The sequence below is a fragment of the Marmota monax genome, unplaced genomic scaffold, assembly GCF_021218885.2.
Source record: "Marmota monax isolate L192 unplaced genomic scaffold, Marmota_monax_Labrador192_F-V1.1 WCK01_AAM20220418_F8-fsc00026, whole genome shotgun sequence".
NCBI classification, from domain to species: domain Eukaryota; kingdom Metazoa; phylum Chordata; class Mammalia; order Rodentia; family Sciuridae; genus Marmota; species Marmota monax.
Genome location: NW_026693108.1, coordinates 16,307,264 through 16,322,866, shown reverse-complemented (window position 1 = coordinate 16,322,866; position 15,603 = coordinate 16,307,264). Strand labels below are relative to the sequence as shown.

Sequence of the window (15,603 nt, the reverse complement as noted above, 5' to 3'; positions counted from 1 at the left end):
GAAGGTTCTAGAGTTTGTGTAATTAGAATTTAGGAAACATTTTTCAAATAGCTCATGATAACCTTGTAAATAAGATGGATATATGAGGCCCAGGTGACAGGACAGACAAGTGGATTTGTAGCTGACTGAACAGTTGTGCCCTGGTATTTGATTAATGTATTGATGCCAACACAGAGGTTGACATATAATGTCCTTCCTCTGGGTTCTGTTCTTGGCCATGTCTATCTAGTTCATCAGTTTTATCGAATATGTGCACAATGACAGGAAGCATGCTCATCAAATTTGCTAATGATGCCGGGCTTGGAGAAAATTAATATCATGGTGACAGAATCAATATTCTAGCAGTAGATTCAACAGGTGAAGTGTGGGTGCAAACAAACCAGATGAATATTATGCGTAAAAGATTGGTGTCCAGCATTGGTGTCCAGGACACTGTACACACCAGGAGGAGAAGCTTAAGAGTGTGATTGTGGAGAAGTGAGCAGGAAGGACTGATTGGGACAAAAGGTTAAAAAGACATTGTGGGATTTCCCAGAGAGTAAGAGGGCCTGAGGTCATAGGAATGAAGTAGAGATGCAGAAATTAAATCAAGTGGCTGCAAGCAACTGTTGAAGGAAATGGTGAACTAAAGGTTGCAGAATACACTGCAAGTATCTGTCCTGGGTAGCTGGGCTCAGGGATGGAGGTGGCAGGTGGAGAGGATATACTGGTAAAGATAGGAAGCTCCTCCTTTGCAGGGCATCCCAGGGAGAGGTTACAGGTGTAGATAACACAGGCAGGAGGTGGAAACACTGGGTCTGAAGACCCAGGCTGGCATTATCTCTCTGACATGCACTAGAAGTGGTTACTTAATGACCTTGAGCCTCAGTTTTCCTAATGGCAAATTGTGGCCCATCCTATCTATTTTGAAGAGCAAATTAACAAATCATTAATTAGATGGATACTTTTAAATTTGTTGTCTTACATTACTTATCCATTTCAAAGTATTTCTCTGTAAATTTTCTGTATTTTCCATTATGACTCCTAGGCTGCTTTTACTTTTCCACATTTGTAACTCTTCAGTTACAAACTCCCACCCCGATGATTTGTCTCTTTTATTATACTCTTCTACATGCTGACCCTTTGTTTGCATTATTCTGATTTTTAATGGTTTCTAATGTATTTATTGCTTCTTTTATCTTTTTATTTCCTTTTTTTATTTCTTTTTCTAATAAAGATCTTAAGATGTTTAATTCTCTTATTTTTCCTTTTCTTTTTTTAACTGATAGCAACCTTTAAAGTTATGAATGTTCCTTTGTTCCTACTTTGACCAATATTTCTTTGTATTTTTTTAAAAGTGAGTTTATTTCTATCCCAGTCAAACTGATATTTAGAAGTGCTTATCTGAAGCATTTTATAGATTTTGCTGACACTTGGTGGCTTTAGTTTTTAATTTTACATTAGTGAAATTAATATATGTACTGTCTGATTTTCTATTTTTGAGTTTTAGTTATCTGTTTCAATGAATTGAAAATATTTGGGTAGAGATTTATTTCCTGCTTGACAGAGTTTAAGTCCTCTGACACTGTGTTTCATTCTCAGCTTGGCTAACTTGCTTGTCACTGGGTATATCTTGTGTGGCTAGTTTCCCCCGGCTGTAGCATTTTATACTGTCGATTTGACCTGTATTTCCAGAATTCTCTCTGACCTCTAACTTTTCTGAACATTGTTTCTTCTACACTCCTTTTCTTTGCCTCAGTTCAACCCAAGAATCCACTAGCCATTCTCTCTCTCCAAGATACCTGCCTTGGTCCTGATTGTCTAATCCATTTCCATGAGTCTTTCCACCCATCTATGCCACTTTTCTGTTCTGTTGCCGAGAAACCTAGGGGACTTCCTACTTTAAATTCTACTTTGGTTAATATTATCAACCAGACTATTCCTTTGTTCATGCAATGTGAGAATCTCTGCCCTTGAAATGAGTTCAGGGAAAAATGGTTTCATACTTAACCTAATAATTTCTATTATTTGGTCTCTTTTTTAGCTTTTTATTTTTAATTGTTTTTATAATTTAAGACTTCTCTTTGCTTATCTCTTTATTTTTGTATGAAATCTACAACATTTTCTTCAACCTGTAAAAATTTAAAACTTTGTTACTCGGGTTTTATTCATCAGTGCAAAGTTTTAATTATCAGTTGCAGAATAGCATGGGGCCTTTCTAATTCCGCATGTTCTTATCTTTTCATAAACCACAATGAATTTCATCCTTTTGAGCTTCATAAGCCACTTTCATCCTATATCTTCTTCCATGCATAATTCATCTGTTTTTAATAATTTTTTTAAAATGTTATTAGCAAGTAATTAGTAGAGTCCTTTACTTATGTCTTCAAATTACTAGTGTTTACTCAGGTAATAAATATAATACTTGGTGTAGGTTCTTCAGAAGATATTGGGGTAAATACTTTTATTTACTAATTTTCTAAGTCTTGTATGATATGTCGTGTTTTCATGTCTGAGTTAAAACTAAGGATACCCCAGTTTTTAGCTTTTTTTTTCATTGAACACAAAGAATTCTTATTTATATTTCATAATAGGCTATACTTTTTTCTTTGAACTACATGGAATACTTCATTTGTTTTTGTCTTTACCACAGAGCTCTCAGTTGGATTCAGTTTCTGGTTGTTCCATATTATATAGGAATCAAATATGCTATTTCTAGTCTTGGTTTTCAATTCTGAAATATTTAATGAACCTTTTCCCTCCTTTCAGAATTTTTATTACTGTACATTGAACCTCATTCTCTATTCTTAAAATACATCAAGCTTCTCACACACTCTTTATTATTTAATTTTGTGGTCCTGTATTTTTTCAAGTGTATTTTCTATTTGATTACTTTAACCATGAATTTCTACTAAGAACCTATTGTTATTTACATTTTCCAACCTACTATGTCTTTGATAAGACATTTCAATCATATCATTGCATCTTGCTCCTCTTGGGGATGGCCAATTTGAGGTTTAACTCTTTTAAGTATAGTCTCCTGCCTTTTTGCAATATATAATTTTTTATTGGCATGTTTACTAAATTTCCTTAAGTTTTACTTATTAATCTTCAACCTATGCTGCTCTAAGAATATTTAAGAAGTATATTTTGTAGGAGAGGTTTCTTAAAAAACAATCTATCACCATAATAGAAATCTCATTTTATTTTCAAATAGATTGTATCAAACATTTCATATTTCTGCAGTAATTTAGTACAACAAAACATAAAAACCGCAATGAGTAGTTATTGCATATGTGATAAAAAAGATGGTTTTCATGAATAATATGTTCTAAATAATAATGATAGCAATAAAATAGTGAAAAATGAACACCCCCATATCACAGAGAGGTCAATAGTCACTCAGAAATTGTTCAGAATCACTAGTTGAAAGAATTCAAAGTGAAATGGCAAACTATTATTCTTTTTTATATAAAAAATTTCAATATACTAAAACAACTGCACTTTGAAAGAATATGGAAAAATATTATTTTTGAGGTGTCCTAATATTCTGAACTGCAAATTTGATAGTGATATTTTATTCTTTTGCTCTTCTTTCTTTCCCCCTCCAGTATTGGGGATTCAACTAAAGGGTGCTCTCCCACTGAGCTGCATTCCCATCCCTTATTTTTTATTTTGAGATGGGATTTCACTAAATTGCTGACCTTGAACTTGCAGTTCTCTTGCCTTAGCCTCCCAAGTAGTTGAAATACCGGCATGTGCCACATACCCATCAGTGATCTTGGGTTCTTTTAGAGATACTCTGAACTTTCCAGATTTTCTAGAAGAAAGACTTAAAGTTGTAATAAAACAAAAGGCAATGATAACTGATGAAAAGATTCAGAGCACAGAAAACTACATTGGTGGAATGGTTCAGGGAAGTGTACCAGAATACGTAGAATTGAATCAGAGGCTTTGAGAATTGGCAAGATTTATCTCGAAACAAAGAAGTGCAAAGGACCATAAATGGTCAAGAAGGAGCTAGCAAAGTCCCAAACATCAAAAGGCTTAGGACATTTCCAAGGTAATCTGTTGACTAGAAAACTAGAGTATAAGATGATACTGTTGAGAAGCCACAGAAAAATTGTTCTCCCTTTTTTTTTTGAGAAATGTGAACATTATAATTGCTATTATAAAATTCTGTTGTATGTTTTTTTTTTTTTAGAGAGAGAGAGAATTTTTTTAATATTAATTTTTTAGTTTTTGGCAGACACAACATCTTCGTTTGTATGTGGTACTGAGGATCGAACCTGGGCCCCAAGCATGCCAGGCGAGCGCGCTACCGTTTGAGCCACATCCCTAGCCCCAACTGTTGTATGTTTTTTAAGAATGGGGACTCATTCTAAGAAATCCATTCCTAGGACATTAATTGTCTTGTGGATATCATACAGTACTTACATAAGCCTGGTGGTATAGCCTATCAGATATTAGCTATATGATCTATCTCTTATAGTCAATTGTATAGGTATTCCATTGTTTACTGAACCTTGCTATAAAGTCAATGGCATGTAAAAATTCATATAAAAAAATAAGCATACCCTAGTACCCTAGGAACTAGTACCTAAGAACAATTTCTTCTGAGCTCTACTTTCATAAAGATAAAAGTTACTTTATGATAGTTGATCATTTATAATTTCAAACCAATTTGTGGTAATACCTGTTATCTCTGAAGTAGATGGAGAAATATCCAGTGCAAAAGATATCATGATTGAAATAGCAAACAAAAATAAACACACCCAGCAGAGCCTACATATTCTCAACAGATTAGCTTGAAAACATTATTGTTAACTCCATTGCCTATAATCATGACCAGAACTAGAAACAAGCTCATTTAGTTTCAATGAGTCTAACTAGCTATTCCCACCAACCCCCAGTGTTTTAGGAGACTTTTAGCTAATGGTTGGATGGGCATCAGGCCAGATGCATAGTCGCTGCTTAGTAAGGACTTAATTTCCTTGTTTCTAAACTACCACCATGGTGAGTCTGAGGCAAGTCCAACAAAAGGGGGGCCTGCTGGTGGGGTCCACAGTGCACAGCAAGATGCAGTAATACGAAGGGCCTCTGTCTCCATTCATTTCCCCAGTGGAGACGCAGCCAGTGCATAGAAGCAAAGAGCAAGGACAGCGACTATTTAATTACTGTCTTTGTGTCACTTAAACCTCTGGTCTTTGAATCTTCTTTAGCAGAATGAGGACTGTGACTATACAAAATAGAGTGTCATTTTGCAGGTTAAAGTTTTTTAAAAGGATAAACCACCTGAGAGCAACAGAATGCTAGCCTGGATGGAGTAGACCCAAGCTCACGCTGGTTTTATAGAGGGGTGCAAGTTGTGCAGCCTTGCCACCCGCAGCAGAGGGATGGGATACTCTGTTTTACTGTGCTGGTCACTGGGTTTAGAGCTCTGAGAACAAGTTATTTTTAATTGAGTTTTCTAGTTTTTTTCTCCAGTGGTGTGTATGTGTGTCTATCTGTCTGTCTGTCCATCTCTTTGAAATGTTCCTTTGCTAGGTCTTTTCAGAAATCAACACTACATTATATGTATGTGTATGTATATATATATATATATATGTGTGTATATATATATATATATATATATATATATATATATATATATATAATCTCCACTAAATTCTTATTGAGGGAAATGATTTATCTTCCCCCACCAAGTGGCCTGTCGCCTTCCTTTTGTATGATTTCTGTTCCATAATTGCACTTAAATTCTAGCCACACCACCCCGGTTTGTGTGGTCTGTATGTCAACGTGGGTTTGAAATGCCCTCATCATTTTTTCTGGCTCTGTATTCCCTGACAATATTTTTAATATGCTATTAATCAGTAGTATTGTTTTTCATGAACACACTGATCCTAAAAGTCCAAGGAAAAAAAATCATTTAACTGTAGTTTCAGTGGTTGCTGTTGTGATTTGGATTCCAGGCTAGGCTAGTTCTTAATAAGGAAAAACCATATAGACTTTGTGTATTTTAATCTGTCTTAGGTCAGAAGATCTTGCTAGGCTCTTCCTATGCTAAACAAACCGTCTTACGAAATATGGTTATGTGGTAGTTTGGTGATTTTTTTTGCAGAGCTAATGTTTGTCTGAGATGTGCATTTCATGCTGTGTATTAGACGCATCACGTTCAGGAGCTTAGCAGGGCTCTCTTTCTGCATGTCAAGGCTGAGAAGTTTCAGTTTTCATGTCAGGCAAACCCTGTGTTGTCCAGCAAAGAGATGAGCTGTTGCTTATCTGAGTGTTTTAAACTAGATAAAAAGCAAAAGAAATGCCCAGGACAGCATTTGCAAATAAGCAGTTGCCATCTACTTCCGCTGGCTACGATATAATTTGAGGGGCTAGAGAGTTTGGGAAAGCCACTGCAGAATCTAATTGATATGCTTGGGAAAGTTTGATTGCTCTGCTGTTGGGACGCTTAACAGTCAGCCTGTTGCCAAGCTGCAGTCTTGAAAGGGCACCCGTCAGTGTGGGTGAAGAGTTCCAGAGACACTTTCTCTCCTGTCATCCCCTCAGGACCTGTGGACCTACAGGCCTGACTCATGCCAGTGACTGCTGGCTGCGACATTTATGGGCCAGGCTGCATGTCTTTTATCGAGAGACAATTACCAGGGTAACGCTGAGGCAGGACTGAGCCTCTGGGCACAGTAGCTGTCATACCTACTGCTGAGGATTGTGAATTAATGATCAGATACGTTTGGCAGGTTGTACAACATTAACTTTAAATTGTTAGTTCCTCCACGAGTGTCCAGCAGTCATCTCTTTATACCTTTCCTTTCATCCTGGGTCTGAATTTTGAAGAATAAACACTTTTTAGATATCCTGCATCCTTATTTTTTAGCCACTTACAGTCTGAGCAGGGACATTGGGTGTTCGTTTTTTTTTTTACTCTGGTTGTCTTTGGTGGTAGCTCATCCAGAATATGATAGAATGTTCCTTGCCTCCACTTTCTCATGATTGCGGTAGTAAGAAAGCCTGTTATTCTCCTGACCATGGTGTCTCATTACTTACTGCTGCAGGTACCTGCTTCATATCCCCTCAGTGAATAGGTACAAGATAGCTCCATATTTGCCAGGTGCTAAGCACCCTTGCTTAACTCCATTGCTCTGTGTGTGTGTGTATAATAATAAACAATGTGTGAATAAATATTCTCCTGGCCATGGTTATCTTCAGTAGTACAATGATAAGTGGAGTATGCTAGGCTGAAAGGAATTCGAGGACACTGAGCCCTTGAAAAGGGAAAGTGACGGGTGCTGTGCTACGTGGTGACTCTGGGCTTCCATAGAAGCCAATGTGATGTTATGTATTGTGTAAAACTTCTGGCCTTTGCGTCTGTGAATTCCTATCATAGATGAAACTGAAGCTGTGTTGTTATGTGCTCTCAATTTTTTATTCTACTCAATGAAGTGGGGTATTTTTTTTTCTTTTTGGTTTCTTTTCACCAGGAAAAGATTTTTTCCCCTGATTTTTACCTAGAATATTAATTAGTCTAGCAATATTCATATTACAGCCAAAGAGAGGACATTAATAATAATTAGAACATAACAATTAGTTTGGGGGAGATCCAATCTAATTGAGAATCTTGGCGATCCAGCTAAGCTGTTTTGGGTTCCCTGTTCCTTCCTGCAATATAATCCTGGTATTTTCATCCCCCAGTTGTGACACTTACCAACAGGCCTGTGGCCCTTCCTCTGTGCTGCCTTTAGCATGAAAGCAACTTACCCGGCAAAAGGAGATGAATAATTAATCCTTTATTCCCACTAGGAGAAAATGACACATATGGCTGAGTAGCAGGGGGCCTTAAGAAAAGGAGCTGTCACCGGGTGCCCTTTCTTCCAAATGTTAAAGAATGCTACTCCTCTCCACACATAGAATTGGCGCATCAAGTAATGACAGGAGCAATACCCATGAAGGTACTAGATAGGAAGGCATGGAGGAGAGATCACTTTCGATGAACACAACTGAAATTGAGGCAACTGTTGTTTTACAAATAAAAACATAATTAGGTACATACCCTAGATTTCTCTTCCCTAAGTTAACTTAATGCTAACACCTTTGTGGGCACCCAACAGGGTCTGGGATCCACTAGACTACTATAAAGCCTGAATATGAATTGAGCATGATCCTAGCAGCTCAGGAGGCTGAAGCAGGATGATCACAAGCACAAAGCCAGTCTCAGCCACTTAGTGAGGCCATAAGCAACTTAGCAAGAACCTATCTCTAAATAAAATATAAAGAGGGCTGGGGATGTGGCTCCATGGTTAAGCACCCATACAGATCATCAATAACTCCTGAATTGATTTCAGGGGACGATTGATGATCTGTTAGCATACCAAATATTTTGTAGGGACTGAATAAATGCTATTTCCCACATATATGGAAGAGTTTTCAAATGCACACAGCTGCTTTTGACTTTCATAAAATAGAAAACCATTTCATTTAATTCCTCAGTGCATGGTAGCTTTTTGTTTGTTTTGTCACTCTGCATTGTCCTAATCAACAATTTCCAGAGATATAGCCTAGGGAGGGCCAACATAGTCATGGCATTTGTAGAGCGTCTCATATTTTGGAAGTTTGTGAGCCACCATGATGGAGAGGACTTGGACCCAGACTCCTGAAGGTAGTACCATCTACTTTGACACCTACAAGGAGACTTCCCCTGGACGCAGCAGCCTCCTTATCTGCTTATGGACTACACAGCACCTCTGTTGGCCACTGTGGTCCCTTCTTGTAGAACAGGCATTATTTATTTTTGCCTCCTGTTGAAGAAACTATCAGTTACTTCTGCTTATGTAGGAGGCAGAATAAGTCAATACGGATTACGTGGCAGGAGTTTCAGAGCTCTGGAAAGGCCGTACTGCCATTTGAAATCTATTGTTCATACAGATACCCTAGGGAAAGTTAGCACTTCACATTTGTATCATTGTTCCCTTCTTTATGTCAATAGTGAGGTTTAGAAATCTATGCATTAGAAGTGGAGGAGGAGTATCTGCTAAATGGGGGAAAGAGATTATGGGACTCCAGTGCCTGTGGAGGGAGTTCAGGTGCTCCAAACCTCAGATTCACATTCTGCTCTTCCCTAAATTGAGCCATGGTGGTGAAAGCATTGCTTTCCAGTATTTTCGAAGAGAGATTCATTTATGTGTAAAAATAGAATCTGTGATGACGTACAATGTGCTGCATTCAACAATAGGCTCTAGAGAACAGGACCTTGTTTGGGAAGTCTGAAAGAAGAATCTTACTTTATAGAATCAGAACACGGTTGAATAGGAAAGATGCACTGAGGTGATTGGCTTCCATGATTTCTTTTGTTTCACCAATAACTGAATCTCAGAAATTGATTTTTTCAGTGATGGAGAAAAATAGTTTACATTTCTAGTGGAAGATTATATGCATTTACTGCCATTTCATCTCTCTCTCTGTTTCTCTCTCTCTCTCTTTTTTTTTCATGCCTACTGAGTTTTAAGAAATCTAAACTTTGCAGCAGCAATACTTATAGGAAAGGTCTCTGTAGCTCCTCTCTGGTGAGGATAGTGTGATAATAGAGGTGCTCATACACGTAGGACAAGGTAACATTTAATTATACACTACTAAATTGCACAATTCAGGATGGTTGCTGCTCTGGTCACTAAATTCCAGCAACATCTACTAGTTTTTGACAACCAAAAGTACCCCACCTGTTTCCTTATACTTCTGAGAAGGGTACAAGCCCAACTATGAACCACAGTGTATCGCCCAAGGCAGAAACATACTCCTAGGCATTCTGGTAAGAGGATTCGGTCCAGAGCAAGAATACTGTCCTTACAGCATTGACAAATTGGCCACTGTAGAACTCTTTAGTCCTGGCAGGCTCAGGTCTTCATTCATCCACTGACTCACAACACCTATGCTCCCTGGATTCTGCTGGAGTGTCGTGTTTGCTCTTTAACAAGAATTCACCAAATGCCAAGGCAGAGGGATGAAAATCATGCTTAATTTTACACCATAGGGTTCAACTCTGTAGTGCTTTGTGTGCCTGCCTGGCTTTTCCCGCTGTTGGGGACAAGAGAGATTTTACAGTAAGAAATGGATCACTTTCACTTTCCTCTTCCTTTATTCAAGCTTCTCAAGTTTCCACCTGTACCTGGGCTTTCAAAGTGCTACTGATAAGCTGACGATGATTTTGTTTTGGGGGCTTGATAGGGAGTGGGAGATTAAATACTGCAAACTGTGAGCACTAAGCTGTCCCCTAGGCAAATAAACAAGAGCACTTCCGAAGAGACATAAAATTGGTTTTCCAGACTTAACTTCCACAACTGGTTTAATAAAGCTTGTAAAAATACACTCTAATTGTTCTGTGGCACTTTTTACATCACAGAGATTCTACTTCAAACCTTTTATGACTCCCTTGTTCTACAGGTAGATGTTTATATTATGACAGATACCTCTAATTAGCTAAACAAGAAAAACCCACTGAATAATTTGCCACATGGAAATTAAGCCTCTGGACCCAGCTCTCCATGCCAGTGTCACTTATCCATTGTTCCCCGTTCTCCATGGAAGTCCATGTATGTTCAGCAATGCACCAAGGCAGCCACTGTTGAAAACCTGGTTCCCGTCGACACTGGAGTCCCAGGGTCTGTGGGTTCACACTGGGGATACCAGATGGCAGATTATAGGGTCTAGGCCCTGCACAGTCTGTCTACAATTGCAATTGGTGCATCAGGGTCCTTGAGTTTTCTCTGAGACCCCCTGCAGCCCCCAGAAGGTTGTAGCTTGGAGCAGAAAACTGAATCAGTAACAGAGAACTCAGGTGTTGGGAAGCATTGGGCAGGTTGCCTAGAGTTTTATGTTACCAAGATCTATGGGAGGAGAGAGAGGCAGCAACACTTCTATTCCTGTCCAGCCTCTGAGGATCAGAGTGTAATAACCTCTCTTGGTCTGAAGTGAAGCCACATTGCTTCAGTATGCCTGTCTACACTTTCAGGACTCACTCTTCTAACCCTCCTTGTCTGTGTCTTTCTAGGTTATAATAATTCTCTGTTACATCCCTGGAGTCCCGTAGGGCAGCTCCTCAACTCCTTGACCAGTCTGTGTCCAGCACAAGTCATGTGACTCCACAAGGACTTTGAAGGAAGCTTCACTGTAGAGATTCTCTGTCTGAATTCAGGCACCATAGATTCTGCTCTTTACGCTGCCTACAAACGCTTCGCGTAGGGATGGATAAACTGGCTTCAGAAAGTGTAATTTTATATAGGAAAAATCAAGAATGGACAATTAAAGTTTCTATTTGAATTAATAATACCTTCAGGGGCTTTGGCTGGGAAATTTCCCAGGCCCTCTCCAGGACTAAAGTTCTACAGTTCTAAATTAGATTCAATCACTGTACTGGAAAGTAGTAATTCCACAGAGTATTTTCCTATGCTTCCTCCATTTCTGGGCATTAATTCCTTGATCCCAAATATTGGGTTCATGGACATGTGAGTTCACCCGCACCAACTGAATCCCTTCCTGGAATTGCTAATCTGCTCACATCACATTTTTTGGGTTTGATATAAGCTCACTTTGAGATGACTTTGATTTTCAGACTCAGAAAGAAAGACAAAGAGGCAACTAGACAGCAGACTGAGGTGCAGCTGTTCAGTGCAGAGGGAGAGGAGCACCAGAAAGATCCTTGGAAAAGAAGTGTCAGGGGAGGTTTTGACCCAGGTGATGAGTGAGAAGGTCTCAACTCTGTATAGGAGTTATAGTGTCCACAGTTCAACTTTTGATCTGAGTACATATTCTCTCACCACTCTCCCCTACCCCTTCTCTTCCTGGAGATTATATTTTTTTCTATATACATGTTATATACATACACACACACACATATGTGTGTGTGTGTGTGTGTGTATATATATATATACACACACACACACACACACACATATTTATTCTCTCTCTGTTCTGTTTTAAATATCTGTAAAATATTTGTGTTTTCCTGTTTTGATAATAATACCTAGAGAATTATTATGTACTTGAAACATATGGAGATTTGCTTATTAACTTCTGTATAGTAGTAGGAAATTCTCATGTCGTTATGTGTATTTATAGCAGAAATGGGCCTTTTCATCCTAAGAACGCCAAGGCTGCATTCTGTTCCTCCTCCCCTGAGCATGAAAGGGTCCCTTGGGTCCCTACCCTCCCACATCCATGCTGGACTGAAGCTGGGGAAGCTGATTCCTGAATAAGCTGCAGTGCTGCTGTTGACTTCACTTCTTTTGCATTTCCTAATGGTGTCATCATTTTCTAATTTCCTGTGTTCTTGTTCGCTGGTTTAATTTTTAATGCAGGGCTCTCTATGATCTGACTCCTGCATTTCTTTCCCATCCTAGACCCTAGCTCTCTCCCCTCTCTCTTGAGTTCTGGATCTACTTATTTGGAAGCATGGTGGGTTTCTGTTTTTTTTACACTTTCTTTTTTCTCTTCTCCTGTCTGGAGTAGCCATTTCCCCAAATTTGCATGGTTCCCTCCCATGATTAGTAAAAGTACCTCCCAAAGTGTCTGCTCCGGGAGATAGGTCTCTCTACCCTGCCAGAGAGGAGACCTCACCCTGCCTTTGCCAACCTGGTCACTTTACATGTGTTCTTTATGTAACTTTATAGGTTGCATGAACTATGTGTTCTCAGTCATATCTTTCTTTCTACACTGTCCATGCAGAGGACAACATATTTTACTCAGCATTGTGTCCAGACGTGCCCCACTTATATAAGGCACATAGGAGCTGTGTTTAAGTGAAAAGACTCAGCAGATCAGTATTTCACACTGGTCCCAATGTCAGCCCTGAAGGACATACTATTTAACTTCTATAAAAAAAACCTCAGTGATGACTCTTAACTCTCAGTCTGTAGGATACAAATGCCTAAAGTTTGCATCACAGGCAATTGGAGATATGCTATGGCCTTGTAAGACAGATTTTTATTTTTATTACAAAAGCAATATGACTTCACTTTTGTATGGCCATATCTTGCCTTAGGAAAGATTTCAAATTCATTAAATATGGTCTTGATTTTTAGATTCAGTGGTAGATTCAAAAAACCAAAATCTTGGTTTGAAGTGAACCTGATATTTTTCTAAATATCTCATTTCTAGAATTTTCTTCTATTAACTAAGTACTATAAAAAAATGAAGAAAAAATCTTAATTTTCGGTTTGTAATGAGACACAATCAAATTAACTCACCCCCAAGCAACTGTAAATTCCACCGTGTCCAACAGATAGGCTACCCTTTGGGCAACAGGTCTAGAATCCCATATTTTCTGATTCCTGGATCCTCATCCCACTAATAGAATATTGACTCTGTCATCTAGAAAGTTAGACCCAAATGTTGAAGTAACAGATACGAAGTGGTGCCGTGCGATCGATGCCCTCTTTAAGTAGTAAAGCCTTCCATCAGCTTGACAGAGAAACAAGAGGGAAACAGAGTAATAAAATTTAATAACAGCTGGCCTGTGTTGATTCCTTTATGAGCTAGACAGTACAATAATATCATACAGGTACCAACTGCCTTTTATAGAGAACTAAGAAGTGGGTGGTATAGCTCCCATTTTACTCATGGAAATACTGAGGCTTGGAGATTTTAAGATTTTAACTCTTCTAACCAAGACTTAGAAGCTGCAGAATCCAGAATGGATCCAGGTGCTTGAAAACAAATCCCTTGCTCTTGACCACAACATTAGGCCTCCTGTCAGGATGGGAAATTCCCTAAAGGCACAGCAGAACTTCTGAGAGGTGATTACTTCCCAAGCAGGCCTGGAGAAAATAGGCCAGGGAAGGTCTCCTTGCTTCCTCAGTAAGAAAAAGTGTGACTCTGGTGTGAGTTAGGTAGGGATTGCATGTGAAAGTGCCTCCTAAGAGCCTGGCTTGGTCCTCAGGAAACTCTGCACCGAGCATCATCAGCTCAACTTGACCATGAACTGTACAGAATACCAGGGATGGATCAGTGTTCAGAGAGTGAACCAGCCTTTTCCCCTTAGACCCAGAGACCTGAAAACCCCCACGTCAGTCATATTCTCTGCAAGGACCCAGGCTGTCACTGCAAACACTCATCACTCAGTAAAATATGCTATAAATATGCATGCTGAAGGAAATTAATATGCCAGCCTTTGATATACTTTCACCTAGAAATCCCAACAAATGATTGCATGCTCATTGCCTCACTGGATGTAAAACCTGCTTTTTTGTCTAGTTACATATGCTTCTGAGTTGAAATTGCTCAGCATTCTTTAAAGTTTGCAAAGCACCATGAAAAATCATTGAAATGTAATCACTAAAATATGTAAATTGTTGCTATTGTTCTTAAGTGCTTCTTCACATAGGATATGATCATTTCAAAGACAAAGTAAGATATCTTTCATGTCAACAGCAATTATGTTTACAGCATGGGATCCATCTTAGGTACATGAGCTGTATTCGTTTTGTAAAGTTTATAAAGTTGTTTTAAATTTTTGAACTCTATGTTCCATTTTCATTAGCCTCTTTTTTCCCCCTCTCGCTTTCTTTTTTTTTACTTCTATTTTTGAAGAAAATTGTCACTTTGGAGGCAGCAAAAGCATCCAGTAGTAAAATTGCCACTAAGTAATTTTATATTAAGCACTAGTTGGAAGACTCTGATTTTAAAAAGCAGTTTAGTTTCCTTTTAGTGTAAAATATAACCAATGTTGATTTGAGGGTAAATGTACTCTGCTTTGTAATATGGGAGTGGAGACCTTCAAAGATAATATTTTTAAAAATATATAAACATTATAAAAAGTATAGGGAGGTACCTCTGCAATTTGCAGGAAAGTTACTTCTCTGGCCTCTGAGTATTGCTTAAAGAATCTCAGTTCTTTTCCCCCTTGCACTGCCCCCCAACCAGACCTGTTAAAGACACATCTTTTTAAAGCTGTCTTTTGTTTTTGTTTTTGTTATAGGTGACACAATATCTTTATTTTTTATTCATGTGGTGCTGAGGATCTAACCCAGTGCCTCATACGTGCTAGGCGAGTGCTCTGCCTCTGATCCACACCCCAGCCCTGTCTTTGTTTTTTAATGGACAAAAAATAGTTGTTTACTTAAGAGATACAATGTGATATTTTGATACATGCATACACTTGGGATGATGGAATCAGTCTAGTTAACAGATCTGTCACCTCACATATTTATCATTTCTCTGTGGTAAAAACATTTACAATCCACTCTTCTGGCATTTTTTAAAGACTTTTTTCTTTTAAGTTGTAGATGGGCACAATGCCTTTATTTTATTTATTTATGTGGTGCTGAGGAATCAACCCAGTGCCTCACACATGCAAGACAAGTGCCCTACCACTGAGCCACTACTACAGCACTCTTTAGCATTTGGGAATACTCAGTCTTACTACTAATAGTATTCACGAAGCTATGTAACAGATGGCCCCTATCTACCTGAAACTTTGTACCTTTTGACCAACTCCTTCCATCTCCCCATTACCTCTCTTCCTGTCTAAGTCTTAGGTTACCAACTTGCCTCTCTTGCTTCTATGAGTTTGACTATTTTAGAATCCACAGCAAAGTGACATCATGCAGTGTTTGTTTTTCTGTGCCT

The 15,603-nt window shown here is 38.6% G+C and overlaps 1 protein-coding gene across 2 annotated transcripts in view; it reads left to right on the top strand.

Annotated features, from left to right (window-relative positions):
- Positions 1-15,603, top strand: part of Gpc6 (glypican 6) — a 1,048,357-nt gene that overhangs the window by 441,664 nt on the left and 591,090 nt on the right. The gene's annotated exons all lie outside the window — the stretch shown is intronic.